Here is a 16,237-nt window from a genome sequence, read left to right on the forward strand (position 1 = left end):
CTTAGTGATTTGCACATTAGCGGGCTTAAGGTCTTTACAAATGAAAAATCCACTGTGTAATAACAAGCTAAAATGAACCCAGAGCCTACTTAGAAGAAATATAAGGATGATAATTTGGCTTACAGTGATAATGTTTCTTTAATCAGTATGGTAAGGAAAAGAGTTTAGTAGAAAACGATGTCTAAATGTATTAGTAATTATAAAACTTTATAAATGTTTTAATATTAGATTAGACCATATGAAATTGCCAGTGTAGGTTACCTACAAAATGACAGTCTCACCTGCTTCAACCTAATAATTCTGCATTTTATAGTCCAAGTTTTAAGCTCAATAGGAGCTTTCTGAGTGTGAAATATGGAACTTGTGATTCACCAGACTGACCTATACACTTCTCTAATAATTACTGGATATTGTTCAATAAAATCCCGATTAACATGCAAATCCCCAACAAGTATTTAACAGCCTCTTTTTAAAATACATTGTAAACAGATGGTTAAACTAGCCGGCTTATACTTTCTCATTTACCACTTTCAAAAAGTTTCTTATAATTTTTTTGCATGTATTCAGAATAAAAAGTGTTCCATGAGGAGGGGAAATTCCCAAATGATTTAATTGCTCTTTACATAAAACTGAGACTGTAACTGCAGATAACGTACCGCACCCCTACGATGAGCCATCTGAAAGGCAGGAAAGGCTGCCTCAGACTCCTTGACATTCAGGACTGAAAACTAAACGTATTTCCTCTCATTGAGCTAAAATCTGTCTTCCTGTAATTTCAGCATTCTGGCCCTGATTCTATACCTTGAAGTCAGATAAAATATATGTAATCCTCTTCCAAGTAAAAGACCTTTGCATATTTCAACATGCCTGAGATCCTGCCATAGAACACAGTCTCTCTTGATGAACCAGAGGTAAAGGACTGTCTCTTTTCTCCTTTTGAGGTCTAGACCACTAGAAAGCACTAACAATTTCTCTACCAGGGTAAAATCTAGCTCCTCCTCAACGTACTGCACTTAATCAAGGCATAACATCTCTAGACCTCAGAAACCACCTAACATAAGGAGGGTTGTTCTATGGTGATCTCAAGTTCTTGTTGAGCACAAAAATATTTTATCATTATATGATTGATATATGGAAGCTCTACAAAATGAGTAACATGGGGAGCAAGCAAGTTTAATTCACCACGCAGTACTTCCCAAAGCTTAGTCATTTTCATATCACCGCCACAAATGTTACCATTTTCGGGTACCACTTGTATTATTATTAAGAGCTTTCTTTGAATCAACTTACTTATTCTGCTTAATTTATTTCAAAAGAAAACCTTATATATCAGCATAAAATGCAAAACCATTGTTTTTTGTCATAAAAAGAATAATCCTAAACAGATATTTTACTGGTTCTGTTTATACTTAAATACGTACTATCTTAAAGAACATTTTTAAAAATTCTGCACACTATCCAAAGTCATCTGAAGGATCCCGCACAGTAGTCAGGATAAAGCTCTTTGGGGAACATAGCACTAAAGGGGAGGCATATTTCCTGCTACCTGTAGTTTTGGAAACTTTGTCGTCTTAGATACTATCCCCGGGTCAACGGCAGTTTAGAACTCAAGGGTGAATTAGTGAAAGTTAATCCCATGATCACCTAAGAATAATAAAAGCAATATTTATTGAGCACTTATTATACGCCCGTGGACTTTCCATTTTTTTGAGTCACATTTCCTAATTCCTGAAGTAAATATTACAGTAGATCACTTTACCAATGAAATTTATATTTATAATCTTGAGCTGGAGTTGATCAACCACTACGAATAATTTTTCTGGGGGAAAAAAGGTAGTCTCGGACTGTAGCACAAGGAACTAAATGATGTGGAGATTTAAGATTTCATCTGTGGATCAAGAAGCCAAAAGATTCAAGACAAAAGAATCTACTTGGAGATCATTGTTCGTATAATGGAAGATGTACGTGTAAAAATTATTCCCTTTGGAATCCTCACCTCCTTTCCTCCAGAGTTCTCCATACCATCAAAATGAAAAAATACATACACGGAGATTTAAAACAAATGACCTATAAACACTTCCATGATATAAGTTACCATGTTACATAGAGAACTGCCTTCAGGTCCAATAAGAAGTGTTATGTTTGCGTTTTACCCCTGTTGTGGTTTCCTGTCAATCTGTGAGTCTTGGGGAACCTTTTCAAAGACGTCCCTGGTAGAGTCACAGAAATTTCAGGAAGTATCAACATTGGATGGCTGTTGCACAGAGTTAACTTACTCTCTGAACTTTACCCACCTCTTCCTGTGTGTGTGCTTTGGATGGGTCTTCAAAAAAACACTCCACATGTCCCAGGACCCTAGCTTTCAAATTAAATGTCAGCTGTGGTCTAGGTAGACAGTTCTCAAATTAATGGACATCAGAATTTCCCCAGGGAGGCTGCTTGGGCCCCACCCAGGCCTATGGAATTACAGCTCATCAGGATGGAGCCTAGGAATCTCCACATCAAAGTTTTGAGAACCACCAATTTGGTTTAATCCCCTCATTTTCCAAAAGGGGAAACTGAGGCCCAGAAAAGTGACTCACCTAAGATCCAACTGTCTCAGAGCCTAGACTAAAATGTTCTTCATAGCTTCTTCTGGGGAGAGCAATATTCAAAACCTGTTCTAGCCTTGTTGTACTGCACTTTGTCAAGAGTTGGACATCCATCACTATGTGATACTTTTTAACGTTTCCCATTATGCCCATTTATTTAGATCAGGATCACTTTCCTTCCAATGAAATCCTTTTGCTTCCCTCTCGTAAACAGCAAGTGATGGCACCATGAGTTGTCTTATCATTGCCAGTGCTATTAGAGATCCAAAACCAGCAGGAACCAGTCCCCTGGAACCTAGAGTTTGACAGGCTTTGCCAAATCCAACCTTCACATTAGACATGTGAAAAGAGGCAGTGAGGAGAGGTGGTTAAGAACACAGGCCTTAGTGTGGTTCTAGATTCTGTTACACTTCTGGGTTTAAGATCTACTGCAGTTCTGGGTTCAAGTTCAGTTTTGCCATTTTAGTTTTCTCACCTGCCCAATGGAGATAAAATTACTGCAGTATCAATTTCCCAGGGTGGCTGTGAAAAGGAAATAAGAGATTGTGAAACCAGACCCTAACACTGAAGCCAGACCCTAATAATTTTTTTTTTTTTCTAGTTTTAAGTGTCTTTCAGGAAATAACAACAGGCCTCCTCATAGCACTCTGGGGACCAGCTGATCGGACTGGTCCCAGAGGCTTGACCGGGCACAGTTAGCAGCTAAATGACCCTAAACTGACCTGGAGAGCACAGCAGAACCCAAATTTATGGAATTCACGTAGCAGAGATGCTTCTTTTACTACCTGGAGCCCAATAAGAAGAAAGGAGTCCATCAGTAAGGAAGATCCGATGCAGGGGCCAAATGTGGACACACATAGGCCTGATGAAGCAAACTCTGCCAAATTGGAATTTCTTTGTTCTCTGTGGCTTCTCCCACAACCCTAACCTTAGGTGACTTAGTTCCAAGACCACCCAATCAAACTCCCTGAATTAGAATTAATAAATATGTAAAACCTCTCTTTACCCTCACCTCTTAAAATGGATCCCAAACCTTTGTTGGGGGACACTAATTTGAGCTTCTTCTCTGATCTCCTGGTTCAGCTGGCCAGACAAATCTCTATTTCTCTGCAAAAACCTGCTGCTTCAGACTATTGGCCTCTCTGTATGCAGGGGGCAATGAACTCACCACCTTGGTTTGGTAACGATTGTATGAAAAATACTTTGCCCAATGCCTGGTTCATCATAAACAATAAATATTAGCTGGTGTTATTGTTGTTGTTAATGATGATGATAGTTCAAGATAAACATCCAAACTCATATAAGGAGTGTATCTAGACACAAATGAAGCAATAACTTAACCAACTGAAACATAATTCTAGCCAAAGCAATAATGGGTTAACAAAATAGGTGATCAGCTTGGAGTTAAGAAAAAAGGAGCCAGTCAATCCTTCAACAAATTATTGTTGAACCCCTACCAGGTACCACTCTGGGAGTTAGGTGCTTTGCACATATTATCTCATTTAACCCTTACACTAACCTAATGAGGGGCTACTACGAACATCATCCTTGTTTTAAAGATGGAGAAACTGAAGTTATATAACTTGTCCAAGATCACACAATCAATTTATGATGGATAAAGGATTTCCAGCCACATCTGTCTGACTCTAGGGTTGACACCTCCACCTGTGAAATACACAAACTCACTGCCAACTGGCCGCCTCTCTTTTGCTACTCTTTAAGCACTAACACTTTTCTCATAACCCCACCAGTTTTTAAAATGATCTTTTAAGAGGGAGGAGAGCTTAGAAAAATGATTTCTCTTTATAGAACACTATGACTGGCATTAGTCATTTCCCAGACATTTCTGCAGATGGGAACATCCGCACCGATGACATTTCACGTCGGAAATAGCAGCTGTGTTTTTAAATCATTTTGTTGGTGTTTTCAGCCAGGCCCTCCTTACAAAACAGTTCTCACAGCATACCTAATGAACTGTAACCATCGCCCAAAGTATATAGCTTAACTACAAAGGGTGAGCGAGAATTAGTAAAGGATCCCACCATGATAGTATCTGTTCTAAATACCTGGCAACCCAGTTGAACACATAACAGCAGTACTTGTTATGCACCAAAACAGAGGGCTGATGCATGTGAAGCACCCGGAAACCCACGTGTACCAGAACAGCTGACTTGCTGTTGGCTGCTGCCATGCTGATGCCCAAAGCTGTATGCCTATCTCCTCTCTTACTATATTTATTGTAGTAAGTTTATTTTTTCATTATCACCACCCATGCAAAAGTAAATTTTATCATTTCCCACTTAATTGCTCCAGGTAGATCTGTAACCCAGGGGAAGGTGGATAGTTGATGAACACACTTTAAAAAAAAAAAAAGCAAGTCCATTTGTCCCGCTGTGGCCTAAGCTGTTCTAGGTAATGCAACCAGAGCGTCCTATTGTCGGGGCAGTTAGAGCTAGACCACGCAGGACAGCTTGATAGCCTAAAGCGAACCGCAATTTATTTATACGTGATTTACCTTCTCAGGATCAAGAAACAAGAGTTCCAAGCACCAGGCTTGTCTGACAAGGCAACTCCCTCATCTCCAACAGGCGTCAGTTCCCTGACACGGGCGTTCCCTGCCGGAGCGGGAGGAAATTGGTTGTTTTCTGACCCATTCTGGCCTGAGGCTGAATCTCTAGTCTAATGGTGTGATTTACCACCCACCTGGGAAAGCAGCAAAAGCTCGGTCCCCCGCGGGCGCACCTGTCTCCTATGTGCGCCTCCAGCGCCCCCTACAGGACGTCGTTAAGAGCTGGCTGCAGGGAACGAGGACCACTGACTGACCCATTTACCTAGGACTGAGGGAGTACTTCCAGTGCTCGAACTGGGAAAGTCTCTGGCGAGCTGAGTCTAGCTTAAATAAAGGAAGACTTAAAGCTGGGTGTAGGGTGTGGTACAGGGACCCTGCACTATTAATTCGTCATCACTTTATGTTTGAAATCGGGGACTGGGAGCGGTGGGAAGGACATGCACCAGGATTCTAAGGAAAGAGGTGTAGGGGCCACGTAGGGGAGAGAAGTAAGCTACTGAATAGAGTCCCTTTGCCCTGGGCCCTAAAGCAGAGCAATGTGTCAGATTCTGCAGCCCAAGCTGGGGAAAGGACAGCGGTTGGTGACTTAAAGTGTTTTCTTGTGAGTTGTGAATCATTCTTTTGACTTTCAGCCCTTCAACAAACAACTTCAGAGCACCTATTCAGAGTTCTCTGAATAGTTCTCTGAATCCCTCAAGGCACCAGTAATAAAGATCCAGTACGATCTGACCCCTGCCTTTCCTTTCATAGAGGGGATGTCCATACAAACAGTCAGAGTCCACTGGTGAGAGCCCACATGAATGAAAATCTCTGCACAAATGTCCCCTGGAAAATTACCTACTGAGCGGGGGGCAGCTCCTTTTCACGGGCACCTGAGCACAGCTGGAACCGGTTGGCAGGAGTCAGGCCCAGGGCCAGGTGAGGAGAGCCAGGAAGAGGCGCGGGGCACCTGAACCCTGCTAGACTCCCAAAGAAGTGCGACCACTTTCTCCACCTGGCTCCCAGGGACTGACAGAGCCCATAAAAGACGGGTGAACACTTTGCTTTCAAGCGTAAAAGAAGAAGCCATCAAATTTCCAACCACGAAGAGGTTGATTAAATAAATTATGAAACCAAGGGTACTTGGTGTTAATGATGGTGAGAAAGATCAAGTAGCAACATGAAACAAGGCGTCCACTATCAGATTAGGTTCTTTCAAAAAGTAAATGTACTTTGGGGACAACAGACAATTAAATGTGCATCTGGACAGACACAGGAAGGAAAAACACAGACTCTGGATTCAGTAATTTTGTGGTAAAATTAAGGGTGACGTTTTATGCTTCTCTTCGCAAGGTTGGATTTAATATAATTCAATCATTTTATAATAAGCAATGAAAAAATATCTTTAATGTTATCAGGTTCACATGTACTACACTGTAATGAAAAATACAGTTTAAAAAAAGGCCACTCCTACTATAAAGTAGGCCTGTTACAAAAGGAAAAATGAACAATCTTGGATTAACACATTCAAAGTTGCCCAGGAAGGGAAGAAAACAAAGTTTTTACAGAGAAATTAAGTCTCCTTTCAACTCGTGGGGCTTAATTATTTGGTCTGTCTTCCCATCCTGCTGGTGCCAGAGGTGGCATGGGAGCACCCAGGCCAAGAGTGAGTACACCAGCCAAAGAATGCCGGATTAGCTGAGCCGCCGAGGAGGGCTGGGAGACAGTAATGAGAGGCTGGGAGACAGTAATGAGAGGCTGGAGTCCTTCCAAGAGATGATCTCTGAAGGATAACAAATCCAGGCTGCCATCAATATGAAGAGATGGAGACTGATTCAGCAGTGGGACTGGGATGAGTGGCGGCTTTCTACACTACAGCACTAGGAGTGTGAGTGCGGATGACTAAGGAGGGGCAAGAGGCTGCCAGGACTGGTTCCCAGAGGCTGAGGGCCCAGCTCTGGGGATCAGAGGTGGGGCCAGCGCCAAGTGGCTCCTCCCTCCCTCCCAGCCCCTCACAGGCACCACAAGCTCCGCCCCCCACCCCCACAGTACTTCAGAAAAGGTGTGAGATTGTTTATGTCAGTTTTAAACAAGGTGCTTCCTGTTCATCCAGTTTCAAGACTCTAGGGACACTGTGAAGCCCTATCGCATTAGGTTCTCTCCCTAGCATCTATCCCAGGACCCAAGGCCTCTCCCTGGGGAATCCTGGACTGGGGAGAAGGAAGTAAATATTAGCTCATAGGATATTTGAATAGTCGTTGAATCAATTCTGTATCTGAGCTTTATCCATTTGAGGTTGCCCAGCCCTTGCTATAGCTTAGGGAGACAGAAGAGGCTGGACTATATCTAGGTAGAAACTTCCTGGCCTCAAACTGAAAACTGAACCCCTGCTAAGCCTGTAGGCTAGGCAAATTCCTACAATGCCAGGGCCCTGTTGGCAAAGATTTCTGCCCCAACAAACTACTCCATCATTACCAATCATCCTGGCTGGGTGCCCCTTGAGCCTCCATCTTGACCCTGATGAGATGTCAGCTCTCCCAGATCGTTGGGGAATTTGCTATGAATATTCCTTCCCAGCTTTCTCCCCAACCTCTTCCTCAGAAACAGACAGACCAACTGCCTCTTCTCCAGAAAAGAAGATGGTAGACAGAGGCCAAAGAGCCAGTGATGGATCTTCCCACGTGTTCATTCAATATCACTGATAGCTTCATATCGAAGATGGAGCACACTCAGAGATGAGGGAGACCAGGGCCCAGGCCCAAAGAGTTAGAATCGCAGAGACAGAAGGAGGAGAGAAATGCACTGAACGCCTCAGGCAGAGGTCACGTGCATAGCCCCACGAGCCAGGGGAGCTTGGAAGAGGGAGACACGTATTCCTGGGTGAGGACACCAGGGAAGGCTTCATGGAAGTGCAACCTCTGAGCTGGCTCTGAAAGGGCAGTGGGAGATGCAGAAAAGAGTATTGCTGGAGGGAAAGAAGGCCCTGGTGGGAAGTGCAGAGAAGAGATGGAAAGAAGCAGCAATAAGCTGGAAGAGGCTGGGGCTGAGGCGGTGTTTGGAGGGCCTCGTCCGCAGTATTCTGACTCCCAGCACAGACTGAATCTCGGCCTCAACCCAGTCGTCCTGGCTGAGAGGCATAGGAAGCGGTCCTGGCATGTGCTGGGATGGGAGGGGGCTCTGTGTGCCATAATCCTATAGCCTTGTTGTCATTTAGACACTTTGGTTTTCAGTCCTGCTGGGAACCCAGTGGCCCTGAATTTGATCTCTGTTGAACAAAGAGAGGAGTACCCCTTCCCTCCAGCCACCCTGATCCCCAGCTTCCCCTTGGGCCCCCAGCTCCCAAACCCCAACAAAATCAAAACCCATGGGAAGCAGGAGAGGGCCACCATGAGGTCCCATCCCCAGGAAGTTCCCTGTCCGCCCTCCATGTCCCAGCCCCTCATTCCCAGCTCAACTCAGCCTCAGTACAGTCTTTTCCAAAGAGCAATGGGAATGGTAACCTGAATCCCCTGGAGCCATCCCAATGACAAACCCTCTGGTCCCCTGGGATCTTCACACTCTGCCCTGGGACATCAGGGCATCAGGGCTCCAACCTGAGGCTGCCTCAGTTCCCCCTTGCACTCCCTCCCCTCCCCACGTCCCCTCCATTCAGCCCTTGTATTGTGTTTGTGCCCATGTCTGTCTGGACCAGGAGTCTGCAGTCTCCTGGAGAAGAAGGGCCTCGCTCATTTGTCTCCACATTCGCTGGCCTGTTACACACAGTGAATTATGAATAAAGTCTGTGAAAGCAACAAGATTCTTGGGAAGATGTCTCTCTCTGGGCAACAGATACTGCAATCAGGAGCTCTCAAAGGCCTTGGACTTTGGGGTGGGGGATCTCCAGCAGCCAGGAGAGTCCCATGGCTGGATTGGCAGAGATCAGCAGATGGTGACTCAGTACTGAGGAGCCCAGCTCCTGTCTTCCGTGACCGAAGGGCTCCACCCAGAGGACAGTAGGCTCAGATCTCCGTTCACAGGGACCTTTATCCGCCAGGTGTGGACGAGCCTCTGATATGCTTTCCTGTAGAAACTCAGAAACCCCCAGCACCTCTCCAGAATGGCTCTGAAGATTTACGCCCTCCTCCTGGAATAGCCAGCCAGTCCCCAGCCCTTGCTTCCAGCCTCGGAGTCTCTTCTGTCTACAAATGAGAGTGAAATTGGGTCAGCTCAGAATTCTGCCTCCCACCTGGGGGAGCTCTGAGAACCAAGAGGCAATCCATGGAAGGGGACAAGCTACCAAAAAGTACGAGGCACCGTTCAAACCCAAGGGGGTTTTTGGTTGTTGTTTGCAAGATGAGAGGTGCTGTAAGAAAATTCTCCCCTCTGATTTCACTTCCTCTTCTCTCTCTTTACCCTGGGAAGGGGAAAATCCTGTGAAGATTAGCAATTGATGTCTTAAAGTATGAAAACAACATTCTTTTAGTTGCATTTTAACAGTCCCTTCTGATAGCAGCCACATGACTGGGTCCTGACGTTCCAGACTCGAGACCTCAAAGAATGACTAGATCAAAACAAATCGTGTGGGTGCAAACACCCTCTAGTTTCATGCGCCACCATATTGCCCTATCAAAGGGCCTTCATCCTGGGCATGGATGCCTCCAAATGAAAGACAATCACCATTACCATATTTAAGCTATCGAAGACATTGTTGCTGTGTCATGCATGGGCCTACCACCTACTGGTCCTCGGTGGAGGCCAGAAGGTGTTTCAGTGGTACAGAGAACCCAGGAATGCCCTAATCTTCTCAACTTGCTCCCCCTCCCACAAGTTCCCAAGGGAGCCAGACCAAGGAACAACAGCCCATGGGAGTCACAGTCCCCTAGCCATACCAGTGCCAATAATGTCACTGAGTTCTGGGGACAGTTCCTCCATTTACTGGGATTAATAATAGCACATAGCTGCATTACAGTGCCGTGTCCTGGGGTGAGCCAAGCTGGGAGTGAACAATGAAGGACTAATGAGAAGGAAGGACATGTTCGGTGGATCTGAGACGTGGGGAAGTGATGAACGAGGAGGTGTGGTTGGAAGGTGGCCCCAGTGAGCCTTTGAGAGACACTAGGCCTTGACACACGCTGCCTGAATGCTTCCCCGGCCCCACCCCAGCTCGATGAACAGCTACTCTGCCATCAAGGTAGAGCCCATATGTGCTTTCCTCTGTGAAGTTGTTCCCAGCACCTCCACATCCAGATGGAGTGAGATGCTTCCCATCTGTGGTTATAACAGTCTATGTCTCCTACTAACAGGTGTGGTCCCAACCTGAGTCACCGTGGTATCCCCAGAGCCTGGCTCATGATAGATTTAAAGCAATATTTATTGACTTTCATCTTGATGCTTCCAATGACTAATATACACTGTTTATTACAGAAGAGTGGCTGGATAAATGAATGAATGAATGAATGAATGAATAATGAATGAATACCAAGCGGTTATAGGGCTAGCGTATGGCCAGACCTAAGGACAGACCCCCTACCTTACATTTACACCACTTTTATTCCCCATAGAGCTTTGCAATGTAGCAACCACTTCATTGGAAGGACTAACTCAACTCAATATTGAAGAGTCACTCAGTGAACAAATATTTACTGAGCTCCCACCATGTGCCAGGATGTCTTCTAGGTGCCAGGGATACATCAAGGACCAAAACACAAAAACCCCTCCTCTCAAGGAGTTTACGTTCAATGGGGAATGAAACAACTCTCTTTTGCGTCATACACACCGTTATCCTTCCCCTCCATGCCTTCGCCTTTCCACCCAAGGGCCCCAGGCTCTGAGGCACTGGGGATGCCCTGCTTCCTTTCGATAGAAACTGTGTTCTTCAGAAAGGACAGCAGACAAAGGGCTCATGAAGGGGAACTAGAAGAATGAAATGGTGCCATCTCAGTCATCAGTGACAGGTTCAAGAGAGGTGGCACTTTTGCTTCCTGGTCCTCAAATCTCATTTTTCATCCACTGACAGTGTCTTCCGCCTTAGGGTGGAACTGGCTCTCTTATTTTAATTAAAGTGAATGAAATAGAATCGATTTTTGTAATTGGATGACGTCAAATGTCCTGATGGTCACCCTTGCCCTGGGCACCTTGCCAGCCTTGGGCCTTGGTGCATCATTGTCCCTCCCGGGTTTCCTCCTCAGGTACATCGCTTGCCTCTCCGGCTACCTGGTTTCCGGTAGGAAGCCTGTTATCTCTGCACATGTTGTTTTGCAAGTGTTTGGAGAGGGGCTGCCAGCCTCCAGGACAACTGTCTGGTGGAATGTGGGCACCACTCTTTGGCAGCTTTACCTACTTTCCTGGATGGCGTGACTCTCAAACTAGGCACTGGGAGTGGGTGCTGAAAGACACCAAAAAACACTTGCCTGGAATGAGGGGGCATGCATCTGCCGTAGAGACCTGGCTTATGTGGTTTTTCTGTAGAGCTAGGCACTCAGTAGAGTCTCAACAAAGATTCGTTTTTGAAAAAAAAAAAGATAAAGTGTGTGAGAAGAACTGTCTGGGGAATTGTTGCAAAGTGATCGATCCTTTCTTATAGCAAATGATCTTAATGGGGTTTTCATGATGTACATTTGTTAAAAGTTTGAAGTGAGTTGCATCCTTCTGGGATTCACCTTTCCTATGTCTTCGGTAAAGTTGAGGGGCTGATGGCTCCTAAAAGTAGCAATCACTTAAGTAACCCTTTCATGCCCATAGCACTGGAGAGGGGCATCAGGGCAATCCCTTACCAGAAGAAAGTATTACAACTTCCACAGTCACAGGGGATTCAAAGGACGGTGTCGGCAAACAGAAACTATATATGCTCTGCATTTCACAGTTAACAAGTGATCTCTTCTTCATTCTTTTCCTGTTTCTGCCGGTAAAATTGAGCTCGGCAAGCCTGCTTTTGTCCTTATAATGCCAACTAATGAAATCGCCTCCAAAACACAAGCCATCGTAGTGAACACAAGTCCTTAAGAAGTAACTGCAGAAGATGGCCTCTGTGCCCTGCAGCTGGGGAAGGACAGATGCCACTCTCTATCAAAAATCCAGTTCAAAGAATCAGATTTGATAAGGTGATAGGCTGAAGACTTTCACAAGAATATAAATCTTGTTCTCCTAAGCAACATGCAGACTCCTGTGAATATTCATCTCTGTTCTTGGTTAGACTTGGTGAGAATAAATCTGTTCTTGGACGTGTTCATTCAACAAAATGGTCTGGTAAGATTCACAAGGCTTTAGAAATGGTTGCCATGTCCTATAAAAAAAAAAAGCCCCCAAAGACACCTGTAATTCTGACTGTTTTTCTCACTTGAGAACAGGCTGTCTTAGAAATAACATTATAACTGACATCTCTGCATTCTTAAACTGCTCTGTGGCCTTCTCTATCAAATCACGAGAAAGTCATTTGAATTCTCCTCCTCTCTCATTTGCATGACAGAGCAAATGAAACCTAAGATTCCGCGGACTTTATAAACACTATTTGAAGTTTTCAGTTATTGAGATTAATAGGGCTAAGCATTTTTTCCCCCTATTGAATTGTTGTTTGGGTCATTTGAAGTCCTCTGTGAGTGGGTGGCTTCCTGGAGCTGTGCTCCCTCCCCACCATCCTTAACTCCTCTCTCCTTCAAGAAGCCCTCCCGGTCCAACTCGAACTTGAACTTCCCTTTTGCATCCTTCAGAGTCTTCAGTGCAAAACAAAAAATCTTTATCGCTAATTAAGTCCCTGACTCTGGGCTATGTTTTACCAAAGATTTCTCCTCATTGGGAATGAATGATGGGGAAAGAAAGAGAGATATGAGAGATGGAAAAAACAACTGTCACCAATCACTAAAAGTAACTCATAAAAATGCAGCATCTCAATGAAATCTATTAAGTGTTCATCAAGTTCAGTCTAACCCAATAGAGTAAAATATTGACTTTCAGTTGCCCTGTAGGGTCTAATTGCGATTCTAATTCATCAGACAGAAATTGTACAGCTGGCTCATTCTTGGGACCATCTGCAAGCCAAAGAGAGAGGTCTCAGAAATAAACCCTGCCAACTTCAGGACTTCTCAGAAGCACCCTCACATCCACCGTCTCTCCCCACACACAGACAAAAGAAAATTACACATTCTTGCAAGTGTAATTTAACTGATTCCAAGAATTCTTTTGGCTTGTTCCAGTTTGCTGAAGTGTAACCAACTATTGTGCTCTTGGAGCTCATATCAGTTCCTCCTATAAGGTCACTTCTCCACCCGTTTACGGCTAAGAGTCTCCACCCGTCTTGGTTAACCAAAACCCCGTCATCCATCGACTGAATATGTTGTTAGAATGGACTACTATGCAGCCATTAAAATTGATGTTGTAGAAGAATAGTTAATGACAAAGAAGGAAGTTCATGATATATATGTCAAGTGAAAATAGCAGGTTACAAAACAACAGGTGCCATAAAGTATAAACCCATTTTTGAGGGTATATATTCATTTTTTAAAAAAAGATTGGACAGATATGGTTATCTCTTAGTGGTTTTATTTTCTTTTTTGTGTTTTTTGACATTTCATAACATTTTAGGAACACTTCTGTAATAGAACAAATTTTCAAAACATCTTGCTTGCTGTAATAAATTGTGTTTCCTCCCCGCCCCACAAATTAATATGTTAAAATCCTAAACCCCAGGATCTCAGAATATATTTCAGATAAGGCCTTTAAAGAGGTAATTAGGGTCAAATAAGTTCACACGATATGCCTTAATCCGATATGATTAGTGTCCTTCATAAGAAGATGAAAGTAGGACATAGACAACACAGAGAAATGACGATGTGATGACACAGTGCAAAGACAGCTGTCAACAAGCCAAGGAGAGAGGTCTCAGAAGAAATCGACCCTGCGGACGCTTGATCTCTCCTAGCCTCCTTTCTGTTGCAGGTGTATTTCGTATTTCTTTTTTTTTTTTTTTTTAAGCTTATTGGGAGTCTGTAGTATTTTTTAATGGCAGCCTGAGCACACTAACATCCTACTTCCCTTTCAAAGACCAGCTCGATGTCAGCTCTGCCATGAAACCTCCTATTGAAATAAACAAAAGTCTACTTCTCCAGGATGCCAGTAGGGGTCAGACCACCTGGACGTTTTCTGGTGGTGGTGGTGGTGATTGTGGTGGTTGTTGTGTGCATGTGTGTGTGTGTGATGTGTGGTGGGTGTGGGTGTGGTTGTTCCAGGAGGGCGCCACCTCTTACCAGCTGTGTAATCTTGGGGGCAGTGACACTTCACACCCAAACCTTAAGAATTCGCAAAGCATTTTTATAGGTAAGTCTATCATTTGGTTGTCATAACAATGTACCAAGATTGCATATTATTTCCTCCAGTTCACAGGTGAGGTACTCATCCTCAGAGAAGGTGGAGAAACAAAACACTTAGTTGTGAAAACTTACAAGAATAATAGCGAAAATACCCTGAGTGCCTGGCACCGCACTAAACACTTATGCATGACTTGTCTCAATTAATCTTCACAACAAACCTGTAGGGAGGAATTATTACTAGACATATTTTACAGATAAAAAAAAATTAAGGCTCAGAGGAGTTACTGAGATCACACATCTAGAAAATGGTGGAGCTGGGACTTAATTTATACCTATAGCCCCCACTCAGAACCAATATGTCACCCTGTCCCATCCACACATATATTAGTATATAGAGGGTGTTAAGTGAAAAATAAAACAGACAGGAATTGCTCCAAAATTCAGAGACCGAGTTGGTCTGAGAAGTCTAAAATAAGGTGAGATCTGAGCTACGCCTTTTCAGACATAGTTGAGTGGAGAGGAATGGGTGGGGCCAGCTTGCTTCACTTAATGCTGTTTACGGCTAAGAGTCTCACAAGTCAGATTTAACCAACCAGTTCAACCCCTTCACCCATCTGGAGCCCCCAGTATGTGCCAGCCACTGGGCTGGGAGGTGCAGGGATCCAGTGGAGGTCCCTGCCCATTAGGTCGGTCTTCTGAGAAGGCAGACTGTGCTTAGTAGTAGCAATTCCAGAAGACATGACTCAATTACATTGCCATGGCTTTCTCCAGAGCTTTGAAGGGAAAGCCCTGGTCCTGATGTTGCCACTAATATTTTATGAGACTTTAGGCAAATCGCAGCCCATCTCATGACCTCAACTTCTGCTCCTGGAAATAGAGTTACTGAATATGTATTGTTGAATGACTTCCGTAGGCTAACTTCAACCATTTACAACCAATTTCTATTCTCGTTCTCTCACTTGTTGTTGTTGCTGTTGTTGTTGTTGTTGTTGTTGTTGTTGTTAGAAATGTGAATTTAATGTTAAGGACAGAGGTCAAAGCAAAAAAAATAGGTTTAAAATTTAACAACATATAGATAAAAGTCATGGGAGCAGACGGACACTCAAGGAGAAATATTCGTTAAGTGAAAGATTAATTAATCCATTCTTCCAAGCCCACCTCATGATTCCATACAATCAAAAACTCTAACTCTGGCAATTAAAATAAAGAAAAGACACTATTTATTGAAGAAAGGAATAGAAATAGCACCAATCACCAGTTTACATGCCCCTGGGATGAATGATGCTTTTAGAAGAGGTGGTGTAAGTGGATTAACTACACAGGCCCCAGGGAAAGCCAGAGGAAGAGGGCTGGGGTTACAGCCACAGTGTGACAGCAATAGCAGCACCCACCCAAACCCAGAGCTGGAACTTATGGGGGCCTCTCCTGAATTCTGCCCCTCTATCTGGACCCTCTCCCCATGTAACAGTCACCTCAGCTGTGGGCGCATACCTCTCATTGGTTTATTTCTTGTAATACTCAAGAGACAAGAAGGGGTCTTAAGGATTTGGCTTGAAACATTTTCTTAAGTACACAAGTTAAATAAATGGGAACATTTCCCTGGCTGGTCCAGTTGACAATGCAAAGTCACTTTGGCCTCTTGAGCACATTTAGCTCCTCAGTACATATTCAATTTCTTTTCTTTGTATTTTCTTTCATTTTTTAAAAATTTATTATTCTATTATTTATCTTTCTTTTTTAATGACAGGAAAAAAACTATCTGCAGAGGAAAATTCTTCCATATGAATTGAACCCTCCACTTTTTTCATCTCAGCCTC

Source organism: Pteropus medius, unplaced genomic scaffold (genome assembly GCF_902729225.1).
Source record: "Pteropus medius unplaced genomic scaffold, Ma_sr-lr_union100, whole genome shotgun sequence".
NCBI classification, from domain to species: domain Eukaryota; kingdom Metazoa; phylum Chordata; class Mammalia; order Chiroptera; family Pteropodidae; genus Pteropus; species Pteropus medius.